Source organism: Hyperolius riggenbachi, chromosome 6 (genome assembly GCF_040937935.1).
Source record: "Hyperolius riggenbachi isolate aHypRig1 chromosome 6, aHypRig1.pri, whole genome shotgun sequence".
Lineage (NCBI taxonomy): Eukaryota > Metazoa > Chordata > Amphibia > Anura > Hyperoliidae > Hyperolius > Hyperolius riggenbachi.
The window spans coordinates 108963131-108981238 of NC_090651.1; positions in this window are offsets into that span (position 1 = coordinate 108963131).

Sequence of the window (18108 nt, forward strand, 5' to 3'; positions counted from 1 at the left end):
AGGAAAGTCTCCAGCACAAGATATCTCATTGTCACTTTCTGAACCTATCCTGTGCCTCGTGTTACCACGTCTTTGTCTGTGATGTATGACAGCTATGTAAAAGTCTAAATTTATTAATAAAATAAAGCAGGGTATTCACATAAAGATGTATCCTGTAAAACAGTGCTCTGTTTTAACGTGCGAAAAGCAGTAACCCTTAACAGTCAACCTCATAGGTGAACTTACACACCCTAACAACAGCAGGTTTACTGCTATGGGGTTACTGGACCTTTTGCATGTTCTTTGCACTTTTCTGAATAAGTGTTATGCTTTTGCCTTTCTCTGTGCTAATCTGTAGCCTGCTTCCTAATCACTATTCCCTATCTCAGCAACTTTTAGTAGAGCCTATTCTCAGTATGTAAAATTATTTATATGCCTCCCTATTGGGACAGTTATCCTCTTTGGGACACACCTTTTAATAAGCATGTAATGCAGTATCATATGTATACATCGTTTTTTGATTTTTTATAAGGTTTGCATGTATTATATTTGGTTCGCTGGTACATTGTAGACGCTACAAGAATGTTTATACTGCAAGCTACTTGCGCTATAATGTAGTCCGGTAATCTAGACTTTTATATATCTATTATTGAATAAGTATTTAACTATATAAAGAATATAAGTCACTACTATATGTAAAATTCACATATTACTCACATAATGTATTAATTGACTGATGGCACCGTGCTATAATTTCACCACCTCTAAAACTTGACTGTTACATAGGTTTAAAGTAATGTTTACTTAGTGTTCATTCATGTTTTCATAACTATTTTGCCTTTGATTACATAGAAAGAATATAAATAATGACAAAACAGTACACTTTGTGTAAACGCGTACTCATATCTTCCTGGTGTAAAAAAAAAAGGTAATGTATTGTGAAGAAAATGGAGCCCACCCTAAAGATTCTGGACTTGACCAGATTTAATGACAAGTTTCAAAGAGCTTGTTTTTTTTAAAGTTTTTTTTTTAAAAAAATGTTTAGCCAATCTTGTATATACAAACCTTTAATTAGAATGTATTGCATGATATAATACAAGGCCATAAAAATAATTCAACTATTCCACTTTTTTTTCGGAGGTGAAATCTTATCATCCCACAATCCCCCCCCCCTCCCTTCCCTTTCACCAATCCTATCCTATTCTGGTAACACACAGAAAAGTCACTAGAGAGAATATTTGTAATCTTGATGCTTCCTTAAACCTTTCATCAGATTTAATGGAATGTTTCCATTGCTGAGAAATCATTAATCATAAAAAGATTTACTGAGAACCAGAAGACGAAGCAGATTCTAAATGGAACAATTTGTAACATTATAAGCTGCATCTATATATAATGGGTATGTGACATGATTGCATAATTCATTGGCATTAGGCCCTTAAGTGGCAATTTTGCCTTGGCAGATGGCTTTTCCAATGTTCCTCACATGTGTTTGGGTTTCATATGCTGCTGCTTAATATCCTGTTAAAATCATGACTTATTTTTTTTTTTTCTGTCCATTAGTCTTAATATGAAACCATTCACCAGATCTTTGACAAAAAAAAAAAATATCTTACGTCCTCCCCAAAAAAACAAAAAACAAAAACAAAAACAAAGAATAAATATTTTTACGAAATAGCACCTATGGGTTTGAAACGTAAAACATGTTTTCTTATAAATAAACGGTTACCCCGAAAAGAAGCTAAGCATTGATAAGGGCATTAGAAAGTATAGGGGGAAAAATGAGTGCACAGTGCAGCTGATGCTGCTTTCTTGGCCACATTTGACTTCTGTACAGATAATGTTAAGGTTGAGGCCTATGATGGTCACATGTGGTTCAGCTTTGTCTGAGTATAGAGATTACAATCAAATAAACTACCACCATTTCTATAAATGTTTTAATTGGCAATATGTGGATATTAAGGGTAAAAAAAAAATGCCTTTCCGCAGCATCAGCACCATGCATAAGTTGAAGGTAATATATTCTGATGGATGTGGAAATGAGAGGCCACTGCAAAGGTTAGCTCTGTTAATTAAAGCAATCTTTTATCAGCCTATGTTAAAGGATGATGAAGAATCTTCCAATTTCCCCTATGGTGGAAATACAGCTGTTTCCAGCATGTGGTGCAGCTGAGTCTAGTCTGAGCCTGGTAGCTCTCCCTTAGTTTTAGTAATGTTCAAAAAAAAATCAAAGCTGTATCAGGGACATCAAACATAACAATACTCAGCAGCAGACATGAAGCCATGGCCATATTAATATACAATTAGACGCAATTATACTTCTCCATTAGCATTAAGTCAACACCTTGTACATCACCTGACTTGGAAAATGTCAGGTTTAAGATTGAGAAATGGTCACATCCTGTTTGACACCAGACAAATAACTCTCAAATGAGCTAATGTAAGATTTTATTACTATTTTTAGCACATACAGAAAAAATTACTGCTTTTATTTTTTTATTCCAAGATTTCAAATTTAAAACAGCGCTGTATGCTTACCCTGGAGAAAGCAATACATATATTTATATGTATGTATTCATGAAACACTGGTGTCTTGTACAGTACTACCATGGAATGTTAATATTCTCTTTTTTTTATTATTGACAGTGCATATTTATACAGTCATAGCTATATATATATATATATATATAAGTGTACTGTACATCTCATCAGTGATGCATCTACCAGCAAAGCATTCATTTCCAAGTCACAGCAAGGTTATATTCTGTATCGAACCCATGCATAATTATTTAGATTAGTACACACATTTGCATGACCAAGGAAGTCTTTACAAGAGGAAGAGAAGGCACAGCTGATAATTCGCTATCAAACCGTTTATTGTGCCACCCGTAGTGAAATTAATGGGTTACAATGTACTCACAAAGATTTCCAATCGTTTTTAGGAGACTGATTTGCAATCCCTGGTTAAAACAACAGAAACAACAGAGGAGAACACATTAACCCTGTCTGCTCCTGCAAAGGAGTTTTGCCATCCCTCACTGGAGAACTGACACTTCCAGGGGGACATTTAGGGCATGTCAGATAGAACACGGTAGAGATGACTGAGAGCTGAGGCAAAGGGTAATGAACGTAGAGCAGAGATTAGGCCCAAGGCAACGATACAGGCCACAGAGCAGGTATCACTTTTTTTTCACTGGAGTCCCAGAGGGTCCGCACTGATAGTGTATTAAGGCGTTGCCTCGGTGTAGCTCTGAGTCCATATATTATTCATCTCTAACATCAAACTAGCACAAAAAACCTCAAGCCTTCTTCTTTTACAAATAATAATTCAAAGCTAAGCATTTGTCGCAGACAGATCAATACCAACGCCAAAGCAAAATGAGTCAACAGCGAGAAAGAAACAAGGAAGATGAAATTACCATTCAGCTGTAGTTTAAAGGGGGAGAATACAACACACTGCCCATTTAAGGAACCTAGCAGCTGAAGTAATAAGTTGCGCTGGTCTTTGGCATGCACACATTGCAAACGCAAGGAAGAAAAAGATGAAAGAGGCTACCTTGGCCAAGACAGCGGTGCGCTTTGGTGAGTTTTGGTGCGCTGTAGCGTGCTTGTTGTTCATACTCTCCTCAACTACGCGTATTCTTAAGCAATAACAACGTAATCCGTATTATCCACCCAAGAATACCCGTCACCGAAGAGAGCCACAAAGCAGCAGCCGGCTGGACAATAAATCCACAGGCAGGGAAGGAGGAGAATCCAAACAGGTCCATAAACCAAGTCCAACAATGTCCTAGTGTCTAGTCCTGAAAGAATAGCAGAGAGCCATGAAGGGTTGCAATGTAATGAAGATGTGATATTATACCACACATACACACACCACAAGAGAGTTACGTGCAATGTACCTTGTCTCTCCTCACGTCTTCCTCTGTACTTGCAAAATAAGCCAGTGTTGTACGCCCCCCCAGCTTCAGGCTGTTCAATTGGTTGTCCAATGGACCTATAGATTCCTGCAACAGAATTGCATGCATACTTAAGTACAGGCGTACTGTGAGCGGCTCAACAGAGCACTGAGTATACACCCTTTACATTATACCACATCAAATAGTGTCACTATACCCCAAGACACTCTATTCCTGCTATGTGCCATTCATTTTGTCATCATATTTTAATCAGAGTTCAACTTTTCAGCCCGACAGCTGATTGATACGATTTTTACAACCAGCTCTGCATTTGCACTTGCAGCTTTGTAGCATGAAATCCCGGTATAGTGGAATGGCTGTGACACTCTGTATATTTCAATAGGGAACAATTTTAATTTCTGAAGTGCAGCTGCGCTGAATGCAGAAGTGGATTATAGCATTTACAGCTCTAATCATGTGCTGGAAATGTGGTTGGTCTTGACTCTTGACGAGCTTTGTTTTAATATCTGATAGGGATAGCAGGTGGTGGAGAGCCTTGGTAGAACGCTAGCTAGTATGTTCCTATACAAATGTATACATCTCAGCACAGTAGAATGAAGCGTTCCGGCTCCTTATTCATCATCAGTGGCTATAGTATATACTCGTGTGGAGGACATCATGTGTGCCGAGAGAGCCCTGTGATCTTTAAGACAGGTCCTATAGCTCTAATTTATGTCACTTTTACTGTATGAGAATACATTGCCCAGTACAGAAATCCTAATTAAATGCATGATCAATGTTAGTGTGACTAGTGCTACATGGTCAATGCATACAAACGCGTGAATTAGGTTCATACATATATGCATACATGTATTTAAGTCAACATGAGTTGGCTGGCTAAGTGGCCATATGCATGGGCTCATATATCAATATTAACATATAAGCTATTTCCTTGGAAACGCATGCCATTGCCTATGCACGTGACTCAAAACTGCACATTAGAGGATGTAAAAAGCACTTTGTCTAGGCTATGATCAATACATGTGCCAGAATGTACAGAAAATGCTATAGGGAGTCAGATGCTGGATTAAAATGATGCAGTGGAGATATGATGATGCTGATATATGCCGTTGATGTATAATGCATATTCATCGTTGCATTAAGACAACACTAAGGTGCCATTGATCGTGCAACAAAAAAGTGCAAACGTTCATAGCCACACTGATAGATGCATAGCCAAATGTGCTCATTAAATTACACATTCAGTATATGCATAGTCTTTCAAAAAGCATGTACGGAGGCATGGAAGTGCACTTGGCATATACATTTCCCTGCTAGAAGGATGTAGCGTAAAATGCTCTCTCCCTACAGTCAGTGCCACAACTGCAAATTCACAACGCTGCTCAGAATGGAAACTCTATACTAGTAGCAATATGGTTGGAACAGTTCAGCACCGGCTTATGGACAGCTCCCTTTTTTTAGGGTGGCTTCAGCCAAATGTTCCAGCTGTTGATTGGCGAGGCACACATTCCTCTTTTTTATGCACACGCATAACATGGGGGCTAAGAAAATAATCTCCCTGGCAATTACTGCTCCCTGAAATTCTTCTTGACACACTAACACAATTTTGGATCAGATCCCTCTGGCTTTGTGGAGTTTCACACCTCCCGTCTTGCTCCAGAAATGGTGAAGTATGCCTTAGGGGAAGTCAGTATATCTCATGGGCAGTCGCTCTCTTACAACTAGTGGCTTGTTTTATCTCCAGTGTTTGGACAAAAAAGCACACACACTCACAAAAAACAACCACCAATCCACGTTTTAAAACTAAGTCTATACATAATTTGATAAAATAAATATTGTACGTGTTTACCCCACCTCTTGAAAGGCTTTCCGCACTTAATAACAGAGGTTACTCGTGAGGAAAAATAAACAACACTACAGTAACACGATTATAAGAAATGTATCTATCCTTAGTTACAACAGCACTACTGTGTCTTATAATCAACTTCCACCCTGCTTGATACATCCTTCCCTTTAGGCTGCAGCAGGTGCAGAGATGCAGTTGTATAGACCGTGATTGCCATTCTCTGATGTACAGTAAGCTGGTGCTGCCTGAACATCATATCAAGGTACCATTTGGTGCTCTGCTGCTTCGCCTGAAACATCAATCTTCAAGGATGCGTTTCAGAAAAAAAAAAGTGTGAAATGTTGAACAGCGTTTAAAATCCACACAACACAGAACAAATGGAGATGATCTTTGTGAGCACAGTCTCATCTGCTACAGCATGGGCTCGGCGAGGAAATGAAGGTGGAAAAAAAAGCATATTGATCTTCTTTGCTGACACACAGTGAAACATCCTGGAAATATATATTAGACAAAAATACAGCGCTAGATTTGATCACCAGTTACAGGTCATGACTTTATGAAACCCATTGCTTACCGAGTAGAGCCCAAGCCTGTGTGGGGAGCTCCGGCTGGCTGTAGAATGCAGATGATCCTAAGGCTGTGTAGGAAGCTGGTTCTCCTTATGGAAGCTGATTAGGGTGGAAGCAATGCTCCTCGTTAATCATAACGGAAGATAGGAAGGATATCCTGCGGAAAGTCCCCAGACATAGGCACTCCTTACCCGGCTGCTGCCGTTCAGTCTTCGGCCAGCGCCCTCAGCTCCAGTAACCAGAGGGGAAGGGAAAAAAAGCAGCAATAGCGATCACATCGATCTGATCTGCACCATCTGCCTGCTGCCACTACACCCCAACCTTCACATCTGAACACGTAAAACCCTGACAGCTCCCAGCGCACGGCTGCGAAGAGTTGATTTTTTTCAGCAGCTCCTAATTGGATCTGGGCAGCATACAGTTACACAAGCTTATATGTTAACCATTGAATAGTGGATCCCCAACATACTAATGGTGGATTAATTGAGGAATATCTGACGTGAAAGCTTCATAGTCTCTTATTCATTCCCTGTGGGAAAGAACCAATGTCTTGTGGGACTACTATGATAGAGAGAAGGGGGGAGAGGGAGATAGAGAGAGGAAGGGAGGGGGAGGGGGCAAGAGGGAGACAGAGGGGTTGTGGGGTGGGGGACAGAGAGATAGGGAGTGTGAGAGAGAGATATTCTTTACTAGTATGATGGGGCTTCCTGCTTTACCCCGAGGGGCTAGTTTGGTCCCGGCCATCAGACAAAATGCAGCATCTACATGACCAGAAACAACGCTAATGATATGAATGGTAACAAAAAAATAATGGAGCATTGTCCAGTTTGCATTATAATATAAACCCACACACACCGTATACAGGAATGAAATGCCGATGCAGCAAGTGCATTGTATGCACTGTGTAGCATTTTCTTTTGAATTAGACATAACTACACCCACTTTTCACGTCTTACAACTTTCAAATACAAGTTCAACTCTTTATTTTCTGCTACTTCTTGCTTGCTGCTTTGCATACTTTGAGATTAATGCACAGATCCACCCTCCCCCAAGAACAATTTTAGAAATGCACAAGTATTTATTAATCAGACCTAAACTGTAGTAACATTCTTTCCAAGGAAGACTATACCACAGGTAGTTTATTCCTTGATGGAGAAGACATTCCTCATAGGTAAGAGCTGTGCGCTGTCCACCTGTGTGGTGCTGAAATGTCCTACTCAGCACTGTGCTGCTGTCCACTTGTGTGGTGCTGAAATGTGCTTCTCTGCACTGTGCAGCTGTCCACCTGTGTGGTGCTGAAATGTGCTGCTGAGCACTGTGCCGCTGTCCACCTGTGTGGTGCTGAAATGTGCTGATCAGCACTGTGCCGCTGTCCACCTGTGTGATGCTGAAATGTGCTGCTCAGCACTGTGCCGCTGACCCACCACCTGTGTGGTGCTGAAATGTGCTGCTCAGCACTGTGCCGCTGTCCCCCACCTGTGTGGTGCTGAAATGTGCTGTGTAGCACCGTGCGGTGTAGTCATAGCAGAAACTTTGTACTTCACCTTTGCATATGGACACATACAAGGGAGAGAAGTTCAGTGAATAAAAACACAGGTGTGGCTTAATTTACCTCTATTTGTAAATGTATGGTAACGCTGATTATGTCAACAAGCTGGTGAATTAGTTTAATCAATTGCTGATTGACTAGCGCTTTAATTGTGCTTCTAAGAACGCTACCACCCTCCTCGCAATAAACCCAAAGGTTTCTTGAGTATTAGTAATCTGTTAAGATAGCCCGAGGACAAATCAAACAATTTATCAGATCTTTTGTTTCAATACACAGTAATTAAGCGTCTTTGCCTTTACCTACAGTTTATTGCACCACATTCCTGGGCTACAAGGAGAAAAGGAAAATGTTGAGCGATTTCACATACGTCTATTGCCCTCTTCAGGCCAAAATTATAAAGGAGGCAAGCAGCCGCATCATATCACAGAAAGAAATATATATATATATATATATATATATATATATATATATATATATATATATATATATATATATATATATATATATATATGTATATATATATATATATATATATATATAGTTCTCTGCAATCTGTTAGACAATGCAGTACGGTTAGAAGTAGCATGTGTATACTTAGTATCCCAGCAATGAGGGTTGGAAGTTGTCCTGGTAAGGGTGGTGGAGTGAAGCATTAAAGGTGAATGAAGAGGGCCCTTTCTCCGATACCCCCCCCCCCCCTTTGTACCTGGCTTTACCTGCAGCCTACTTTCTTCCTTTATCTGCTCTTTTTTTTCTTTTTCGTTTTTTTTTTACAGTACCACATATTCCCTGCCTTCAGTCTTTCACTCTCCACTTGTGTCTCCCTCTGTCTTTTTTCTAACCTTTTTCATGTCTCCCTCCCCCTTCAGCTTGTCTCCCTTATCTAACCCCTCTCCTCCTGTCCTCTCATTCTTTCTTCATCTTGCTGTCTCTCCTTTTTTACCCCCTCCACCTCCTCATCGCCCCATCTCTTTGTCATCCCCCTGTCATTGTAATTTCTCTGCTCACTCCCCCCCCCCCCCCCCCCAGACCCTGCCCACCCCCTCTTCCTCCCCATTCCTGTCTGTATCTAAAATTCTTTCCATTCTCATCTCCCTCCTCTCTCTGTAGCTCTCTTGCCCCCCTTCTGCTCCGTCCTTCAGCCTTTGTTTCTATGGACGATTCATCAGAGACACTTATCGAACCGGGCTATGCTATGAATATACAGTGTATGTAAAAGTGTAGACAGTGTAATTAAAACACCACAGTGTTAGCACAATGTATTCCTTTCATTGTTTCTTTGTCATTATTTTAGATTTATCTGCTGTTCAGTGTTCACTGCTCTACTTACAAGTGTTTGTATGCGGGTCAGGGCACTGGAAACTGTACGGGGCAACCTGATACAAGCGTCTGTCTGCAGCTGCAGTGACTGCCTTCCAGTCTTGTAAAGTGTTATGTTGTTAAAATGCTACAACGTGAAAACAACGATTTTATTCATGTTAATACAGTGGAAAGCTTCAAGCTTTGTGTCTCATGTAAATAGAAAGTTAAAAGCCATTTTGCTTTTAGAGATAATGCAGCTCACCACCCACACAGCTTTATCTTCATACAATCATCAGCAGCGATTTAAATCAATCACTCGACTTATTGTTATCTTTCCAAAAGAGTTTTTTCTTTTTTTTCTGTTATTTAAACACGAGTGCCTTGAAATTTAACCTGTTCCTGAAATACCACAGCTTAATACAATGGTTTTAAAGGAGAGATGATTCTTTAGTGAATATTAAAGCTGACTTGTTCTCAAAGATTATAAAAGCTGTTATTGCTGACATTATTTTAGCTAGTTGTCTGGCTGATGTGCTCATCCTCGGTCTTGAAGTCTTTAACCTAGAGAGCATATGGTGACCATTTGGTCTGAGCCCACACCATTTGTCTGCCTATGCTAGTTGCATGCTTCCTGCAGGTCTGTTATTTAGAAACAGCTGTGGCTACATGATTCTTGATGACAGCCAGGCCATTGGCAGGAGGTAAGCCAATGAAATCTTTCGAATAGTTTAGTATCCATCCCTATTAGGCCTCTTATGGTACAGTCTAAGCTTAGCTGGTCATGTTCTTCAAGTTATCTGCAAGAAAACATGGGTAGGAACCAGTCCCATTATATAAACACAATTAGACATGTAACATAAGAGATCTCTCAAACGCTTTGGAGATGATAAAAAAAAATAGAAGTGGAGTACTGTATAATATAATGTAATAGATTAAGATTTGCTTCTTCCAATTCATTCCTCTTGGATGGGGTTATTCCACTTATTATGAAATGTTTTTTACGCATCACTTCCAGAGCCAGATTAAGACCATACAGTGTCTTGACGAGGAATTATTATCTGCCTCCCAGCCTCTCAGTTTATCAGTTGAAAAGGTGCTTAGGCAAGATGGAAGATTTCAGTCCAGCATGCAATGGCACATAAATTTGATAAAGTCATTCATTTAATAGGGGGCAAGATATTGGTAGTAGCATATCTGTAAATTTACTGATATACTACTACTCCATAGTAAAATATCTGTGTAACATATAATTATCAATATTTTACTATCACCTCATCTCTCCCTGCTCTCACACAGAACCCTCACCTGGGGTGCCTATCCTTAACCTCCCTGGGAGTCCTATCCTTAACACCACTGGGGGGGCAACTAACCTAACCTCCCCCCCCCATGGGCACCTAGCCTTAACCCGTGGCCTATTTGAAAGGGCACTCATTATTTGTAGCTGCAGTTTGCACAGGGGCCGCCTGTTAAACAGGACACGCCTTGCACCCTTTTCAACTGCTCTTCAACTTATAATAGCTATGTCTAGCCAGTCTAGCTTTTATCAGCACTGAAGGCTGCACTACTGTCATCAGACAGATGTGTGATCTTCAGATAACAGGATTTTATAGTCACTATGACCCCCCCCCCCCCCCTTACAGACACATGCTACCACGTAAAATAATCAAGTAGTTGCATGTTTCCAGATAAAATAATTAATTTCTCATATGCATCTAGACAAAAGTAGTCAAATGCCTCTAGATCAGGGGTCCCCAAATGTTTTGGGTCGAGGCAAGGGTCCGGTCAACATACTTCAGACTGCTGGGGGGCCGGAGTATACATAAAATCATGTAAAAATCTTTGCAGTCCAGACAGTGAAGGATACCCAGGTGACAATCTGCAGTCCAATTGGACAGCAGTGTCACCTGATGTGGAATTTGATTGGAAACCAGCAAATTACTGCTTTCTGGCTTCCACGTGGATGAGTGGTGCCAGCACTGCTATTCTATATGCGGACCATTATTTAAAGATGTAGCTGACCGCATTTATAAGTAATACATTTTGTGTGTGTGTGTGTGGGGGGGGGGGGGGCAGTAAAAAAGCCTCAGGGGCAACATTCGGCCCGCAAGCCTTAGTTTAAGGACCACTGCTCTAGATAATAGAATCACACGTGCATCCAAATACATTATTAAGTAGTGGCATGCTTCAAGGAAAAATAATCAAGTAGCCAGGTGCCTCAAGATAAAATAATTAAATAGATGCATCCTGAATGATAAAATAATTAAGTAGCCAGGTCCCCCATATATAAACAATAAATAACCATGTCTCCCAAATAAAAGGAATACTTAGCCATACTCCTCTAGATATCAGCATTAGGTAGCCACATGTGCAGCATTAGGTAGCCGCATGTGCAGCATTAGGTAGCCTTGAGTCCACCAGGAGTAAAGCACAATATAAATGCTCTGTATCTTGTCTTGTCTGTGACTTGCAGAGATAGAAGTATTAGAATGCCATGTATGACTCCTTTTGAATATAGTAGTACAACAAAGTCCCTGGTATCGGGCACCAGCGGCGATTGCCTGATGCTGGATACTTGTGCTTGCCAGTTGATTGAGCAACTGGCCAAAAAAGCACAAACCTCCCCCTGTGCAGCATAAAATACAACTCGAGCCACCAGGCAGCATCTTCTTCCAATCCAGTTACTCCAACTCTAGCAGCTTTCCTGTGTCCTCCATGTATGACTCTTATCGTTCCGCCTTACCTGCATTGGGTAAAGTGACATGCCAGGAGCCATGCACGGATGCTGGAAAGCCACTAGGAGCTACAAGGTAGAAAATGCCATGCAGAGACTCCATTTTATGTCCTGCAAATCTCCACCCAACACCCCCCCCCCCCCCCTCAGCACAGTTAGTTGAGACTTCCGGTTGCCTGAGTTCAGGATAACGGGGACTTTGCTGGATTAGGAAGCCAGATGTTCACCAAGATATCAATATTAAATATTCCCGCAAAACTGTTAGATAGACTGATGTTCCCCCAGACAGAGCCGGGACAACTTCCTCCAGCACCCAAGGCTGAGACACCAAAGTGCGCCCCTCCATCCCTACCACCCCAGCCATCACACACTGATTGCTATTAGACTAAGAGGCGCCACAGGGCCCACAACCTCCCCAACACCTTAATCTCTAGTTATCTGGCTTGCAGTCACTGCCATGTATCCCCTTTTCTTATTTCTTTCTGCTTCAAACACAATTAGGAATGACAGCTGAATGAATTCTGCGCCCCCTCCTACACTGCGCCCTGAGGCTGGAGCCTCTCCAGCCTATGCCTCGGCCCGGCCCTGCCCGCACATGTACAAGCATTGGTAGTAAGAAATGGCCCCACCCAAGTTTAGGTAGCCAGATTTCTTTCTGGTATGGGTAACCAGATGTCACCCCAGTATAGGCATCCAGATGGTCCTCAGTTTAGGTAGCCAGATGTCCCTCCAGTATACTTACAGATGTCTATCCAGTATAGGTAGCCAGATGCCACCCCCTGTATAGGTAGCCAAATCCCCAGTAAGTATTACACACCCATTATAGGTATATAGGTAGCCACCAAGTATAGGTAGCCAAATATACCCACCCAGTAAAGGTAGCAAGATGTTCACAGTGTATAGGTGCCCTTCCTGCTAGGCTGCAAGGGGTGCAGAGATGCGTCTCACCTCTCCAGGCTCCAGTGTTGCATCTTTGTGCTTTATCTCCTCAATGGTATCTGGTTGGCATCTCCTGTCTATGGCTCCAGCCAGCATCTCATCATGTGACCCACCAGTAGGTGTCGACGAGTCACATGATGAGAGACTCTGGAGCCATAGAGACTAGATGCTATGTGATTTTCTTGCATCTTGCCTTTAACATAAATGCAGCTCTTCCTGTTAAGTAAGCCAGCACCAGTAAGGCACTAAGGAGACACTGGGCAAGACTCCTTAACACTTCTACTGCTCTGGCACTTTGAAACCACCAGGGGAAATGCACAAAATGTTCTTCTTGTCATAATCATAGTGTCCTGTGATTATTGAAGTTCAAGAAGCAGCCAGTGGATAAGGTTCCTAACAAATTCCTCAGGATGTCTTCTATTCTGGCAGCCTAACACACTATTCCACAGAATACAGAGTACCAAAACTAGAATTTTTTAGGCCAACCACAATACTTGGAAGTTTAAAGCCTTAAAGCTAATGTAACCCCATCTTTGCAAAAAAAAAGTCAGATACCTAAGGAGAGGGAAGGCTCTGAGTCCTAATGAGCCTACCCTCTTCTCTCCCAGTGCCCGGTGGATCCTCCGGTCAAATCCGCCGCTGCGGGGACTTCAGAAGTCTTTGGAAGCACTCGGGCTCCTGAAGGCCGGTGGCTCCTTACGTCATAGACACGCGCGAGTGTGTCATAGAGGGTGCTTGTGCATGCGTAGTATGGAGCGGGCCGTCTTCGGGAGCCTGAGTGCTCCCAAAGACTTCCGAAACCTCCCTTCGGTGGCAGAAGTGCCAGTATTTGACCGAAACGGTTGAATACTGCTATGAGGGATCCTGAGCGGGAACGGGCACCGGGAGAGGAGAGGGGAGGATCATTAGGACTGAGCCTTCCCTCTCCTTAGGTGAGTATCTGACTTTTCTTTTTTTTAAGGTGGGTTCCCATTAGCTTTAAAGGGAACCTTAACTGTGAAGGGAAAAAAGTTTCACTCACCTGGGGCTTCCCCATGCCCCCTGCTGTCGTCCTGTGCCCTCACAGCTTCTCCAGTGTCCTCTTCTCCCCCGCTGCAGCTCAGTTTCCTTTTCGGCCAACTAACAGTTGGCCCCTGGCAACGCGCCCTCTTCTTTGCCTTCTCCGCCATCAAGCACGTCATCCGCAAGCGCACGCGGACTGACGTGCTTGATGGCGGGGAAGGCAAAGAAGAGGACATGTTGCTGGGAGCCGACTATCAGTCGGCCGAAAACAAAACTAAGCTGCTAACGAAACTAATCATGTAAGTAATAAGTAATCATCGAATTCAGAAGTACCACAGTTGGCAATCGGAAATGTGGATTATGCACAATAATGTACACTGGTAAAATACTGCATGGACGTGGTAAAATTGGTCAAAGATTGGCCAACCATAATTGAAAGTGTGTACCAGTCTTGGAGGAGATACATCACTACCAAACTGGGTTAAGCCAGGAACACAATTTCAATATCTGACCAATTTTACTCTTCTTCATGTAATATGAGGGTTTACCTACACAATCTGCTCATCAATATACGATACCCTTATGCTTCATGGAGGTGGTAAAATTGGTCAGTGATTGGCCAATTATAATTGTACAGGTCTCAACATGGTAAAAAGAAACAGGGGACATCTGTGTGACAGTTTCAATCTCTTTAAATCAAAAGCATTTATAATTGTAGATCACTGCTACCTTCATGGTAAAAACCCATGATATTTTGTAAGGATCATTGAAATAAGGGCACTTGTACGAGGATCTTTTGCTTGCATCATCTACTCATTTATTTGGGTTTTCCTTGTTTGTACTATATATATATATATACAGTATATAAATTATAAACCCAACAGAAGCCCCCTCCTAGCTTCAAGAACCTATAGGAAGACAAAGGCATTGAGGGGTGTGACACCTGTGGTAAGCCAATTGAACCCTGGGGATGAGGGAAGTAAACAGTGGTCATTTAGAAGCCAATGGCAGTACTGATGGGTGGAATAAAGTAAACATACAAACCCGCTACACTCACCAGCAGAATCCCCCCACAAGATTCCTTAAACTCCTCCCAACTAGCTCAATACAAGCGAGTTTGTTCTGGAGGCCTGCCATTTGTGTCACCAGTATAAAGCGGTAGGAAAGAGTGGAGAAGACCCTGTGATTGAGGCCATGGGGACATGGCTGGAAGATGGACCAGTAGTTTTCCGCCCCTTACTGTGTGATGCTCCATGGAGGAGGTAACCTCCAATGCTGAAACTGACATTTACACTCAACTGCAAAACAGCTAGATTGCACATACTCAGATTACAGAAGATTGGTGTTCTGCTCCTTCTAAAAATAAACACGTCTGATAATTTTAATGCAAATGCTATGCAAATTATCAGAATTTTTCATACAAACAGCTAGACTGCACAAACACAGACTGCAGAAGCCAGTTCACTCCACTTAAAGGGAACTTAAACTGAGAGGGATATGGATGTTTCCTTTTAAACAATACTAATTGACTGGCAGTCCTGCTGATCTCTTTGGCTGCAATAGTGGCTGAATCACACACCTGAAACAAGCATGCAGCTAATCCAGCCTGACTTCAGTCAGAGCACCTGATCTACATGCTTGTTGAGGGGCTGTGACTAAAAGTATTAGAGACACAGGATCAGCAGGAGAGTCAGTCAACTTGTATTATTTTAAAAAGGAAAAATCCATATCCTTCTCAATTTAGGTTCCCTTTAAAGGTATCCATACCCTTTGTAATCATTAGAAGAATCAAATAAATAGAAATGCTCAACAGTCAGTACTTACAAGAGTCTTTATATAAAAGCAGGTGGTGATGTAAGAAGGCTGTCTTGAGGACTTTTAAACTGATATGCAAATTGTTAAGTGAAGATTGTAAGTGCAATACTTTTTATATTACCAATTATTAAATCAATATTGTGCTATGCTGGTGTGCTAAGTATTTAGAGTGGCTCTGCTGTGGCTGCTCATTGTGAGGACTGAAGTCCGTGGATTGATATCTTTGTTATAGAACAGCATAACTGTAGGTAAGCATGATATTGCATGCTGGTGGAGAGGATTTGTACACACTGGTTTGATGAGGTGGAGGACATCTGTACAATGTTAAACCTATCATCACAAGATTAATATATTGTTTGCCTTTTTATCTTTTATATTTGAATGCATTGGAGTTGTACCAAACAATGAGGTGTCCATTGATTGATGATCATTTGATGATCCAAAAAAGTGCATTAGATGTTCTATGATTAGTTCAGCCACATGAGTCGGTCAGGGCATGATTTGCACATGCTCAAAAGTTGTCACAAAGAGTGGCTGCACCAAAACAGTAAATACAGAGGGAGTGTGGAGTTGGGATATATAAATATAATCTCAAAGGTGTTATATTATCTTTGCCCATCTTATTCTCTCAGGGGTCTGTCATTCACTGAATTGGAAATTGAGGAAGAAATAATTTGGAATACGTTTACTTTCAAGATACAGCAAGTAACATTGTTTTCATATAAAGACCCTTGTAAGGACTGACTGTTGAGCTCTTCCATTTATTTTATTCTGCTAATTGTTTTATCATAAGCTGGGAACAGCAGTAAGCACTGACACATTGTTATGCACCGTATTGCTCTGTTCATTTTGTATATCTGACGAAGCCTCTTATAAGGCGTAACATGACAGAATTTTGGTGAGGGTGATGTTTGATGTGTGTATTTAGAAGGGGGGCTTATTACTAGACAAATGCAGTTTAGTGTGTTCTAAATACCATACAGCGAAACATAGGGGCAGTGTTGACCATATCAGTCTGAACCAATAGCATCTGGTGCCCATACAGAAGGGAGACCTGTACTTACAGTACTGCTCTGTGATAAGTAGGGGAAATTGGGAGCAATCAATAAACTCTGGAATCAATACTCTAACCCAATTTGGTAGTGGGATACCTCCTCCTATTCATCCCTTCTGTTTGCCCCTCCTAATGTTTGAATGTCTTGTTGAGTTTTAGGAGTCAATAAAGGTAAAGTTTTAGGGCAATAGATTTCCCAGGCAATCAAATATCTTGCCATATAAATTATGAGTGCCCTGCACATGCTTTTTTTGCCACAAGGACTTATGTAATCTTTACGTTAAGGAAGCAGGACATTTTGGGGGATCAGTTCATTTAGTGATATAATGTCTGTCTTGAATGACTGAATTATGAGTTCAGAGTAAAGTACCCTTTGATGTCTATGGCCAACTGAAAGCTTTTCACCGGACAAAAAGTAAAACCTTTTGTATGTAAACTAAAGTATACATGTGATAAAGTCTGTAATTCGGGATTAAAGGGTTAATCAGAATTCAGTTTTTCCCCGTTTTTGTCAAATATGATATTCTGCATGAAATAATTCCCAGTGCCAGCTCACATTTTAGATCACCACAGAATCTGTGATGAGTTGTGTGGAGCGAAGAGTAGTGTATTATAGTCCAAAGGACGCCAGAGTAAACTTTCCAAGTTCAATTCTCAAGTGTGCGTTAGGAATCAATATTAGTCTACAGGGCCGGGCCGAGGCATAGGCTAGAGAGGCTCCAGCCTCAGGGCGCAGTGTAGGAGGGGGCGCACAATTCATTCAGCTGTCATTCCTAATTGTGTTTGAAGCAGAAAGAAATAAGAAAAGGGGATACATAGCAGTGACTGCAAGCCAGATAACTAGATATTAAGGTGTTGGGGAGGTTGTGGGCCCTGTGGCCCTCTTAGTCTAATAGCAATCAGTGTGTGACAGCTGGGGTGGGAGGGATGGAGGGGCGCACTTTGGTGTCTCAGCCTTGGGTGCTGGAGGACCTTGTCCCTGCTCTGCAGTCTACAGGGCAGGGGCGTCACTAGCCCTATTTTGGGGGGGCACGTGCCCCCAATCTGTCCTGGGGTGCCACGGATCTCTGCCCCCTCTGTCAGCGGCTCCCTCCAGCCGCCGCCGCTGCCGCGTCACTCAGACCTCGATCAGGCGGCGACCAATCATGCGGGCGCTAGGACCCAGCGCCCGCACTGATATGCGGAAGTGACATCACTTCCGCATATAGAGAGGGTGCGTCCGGCGCTCGCTCGTACTACTGGTCGGGTCACAACTGATCCTGAGGTCTGCTGACTGCGAGGTAAGGGGGGGGGAGCGGCGGCGGCGGGGGCTCCCTGTCACTCACTCACTACCTAATGGGCTCCCTGTCACTCATTCCCTAATGGGGCTCCCTGGCACTCACTCACTACCTAATGGTGCTCC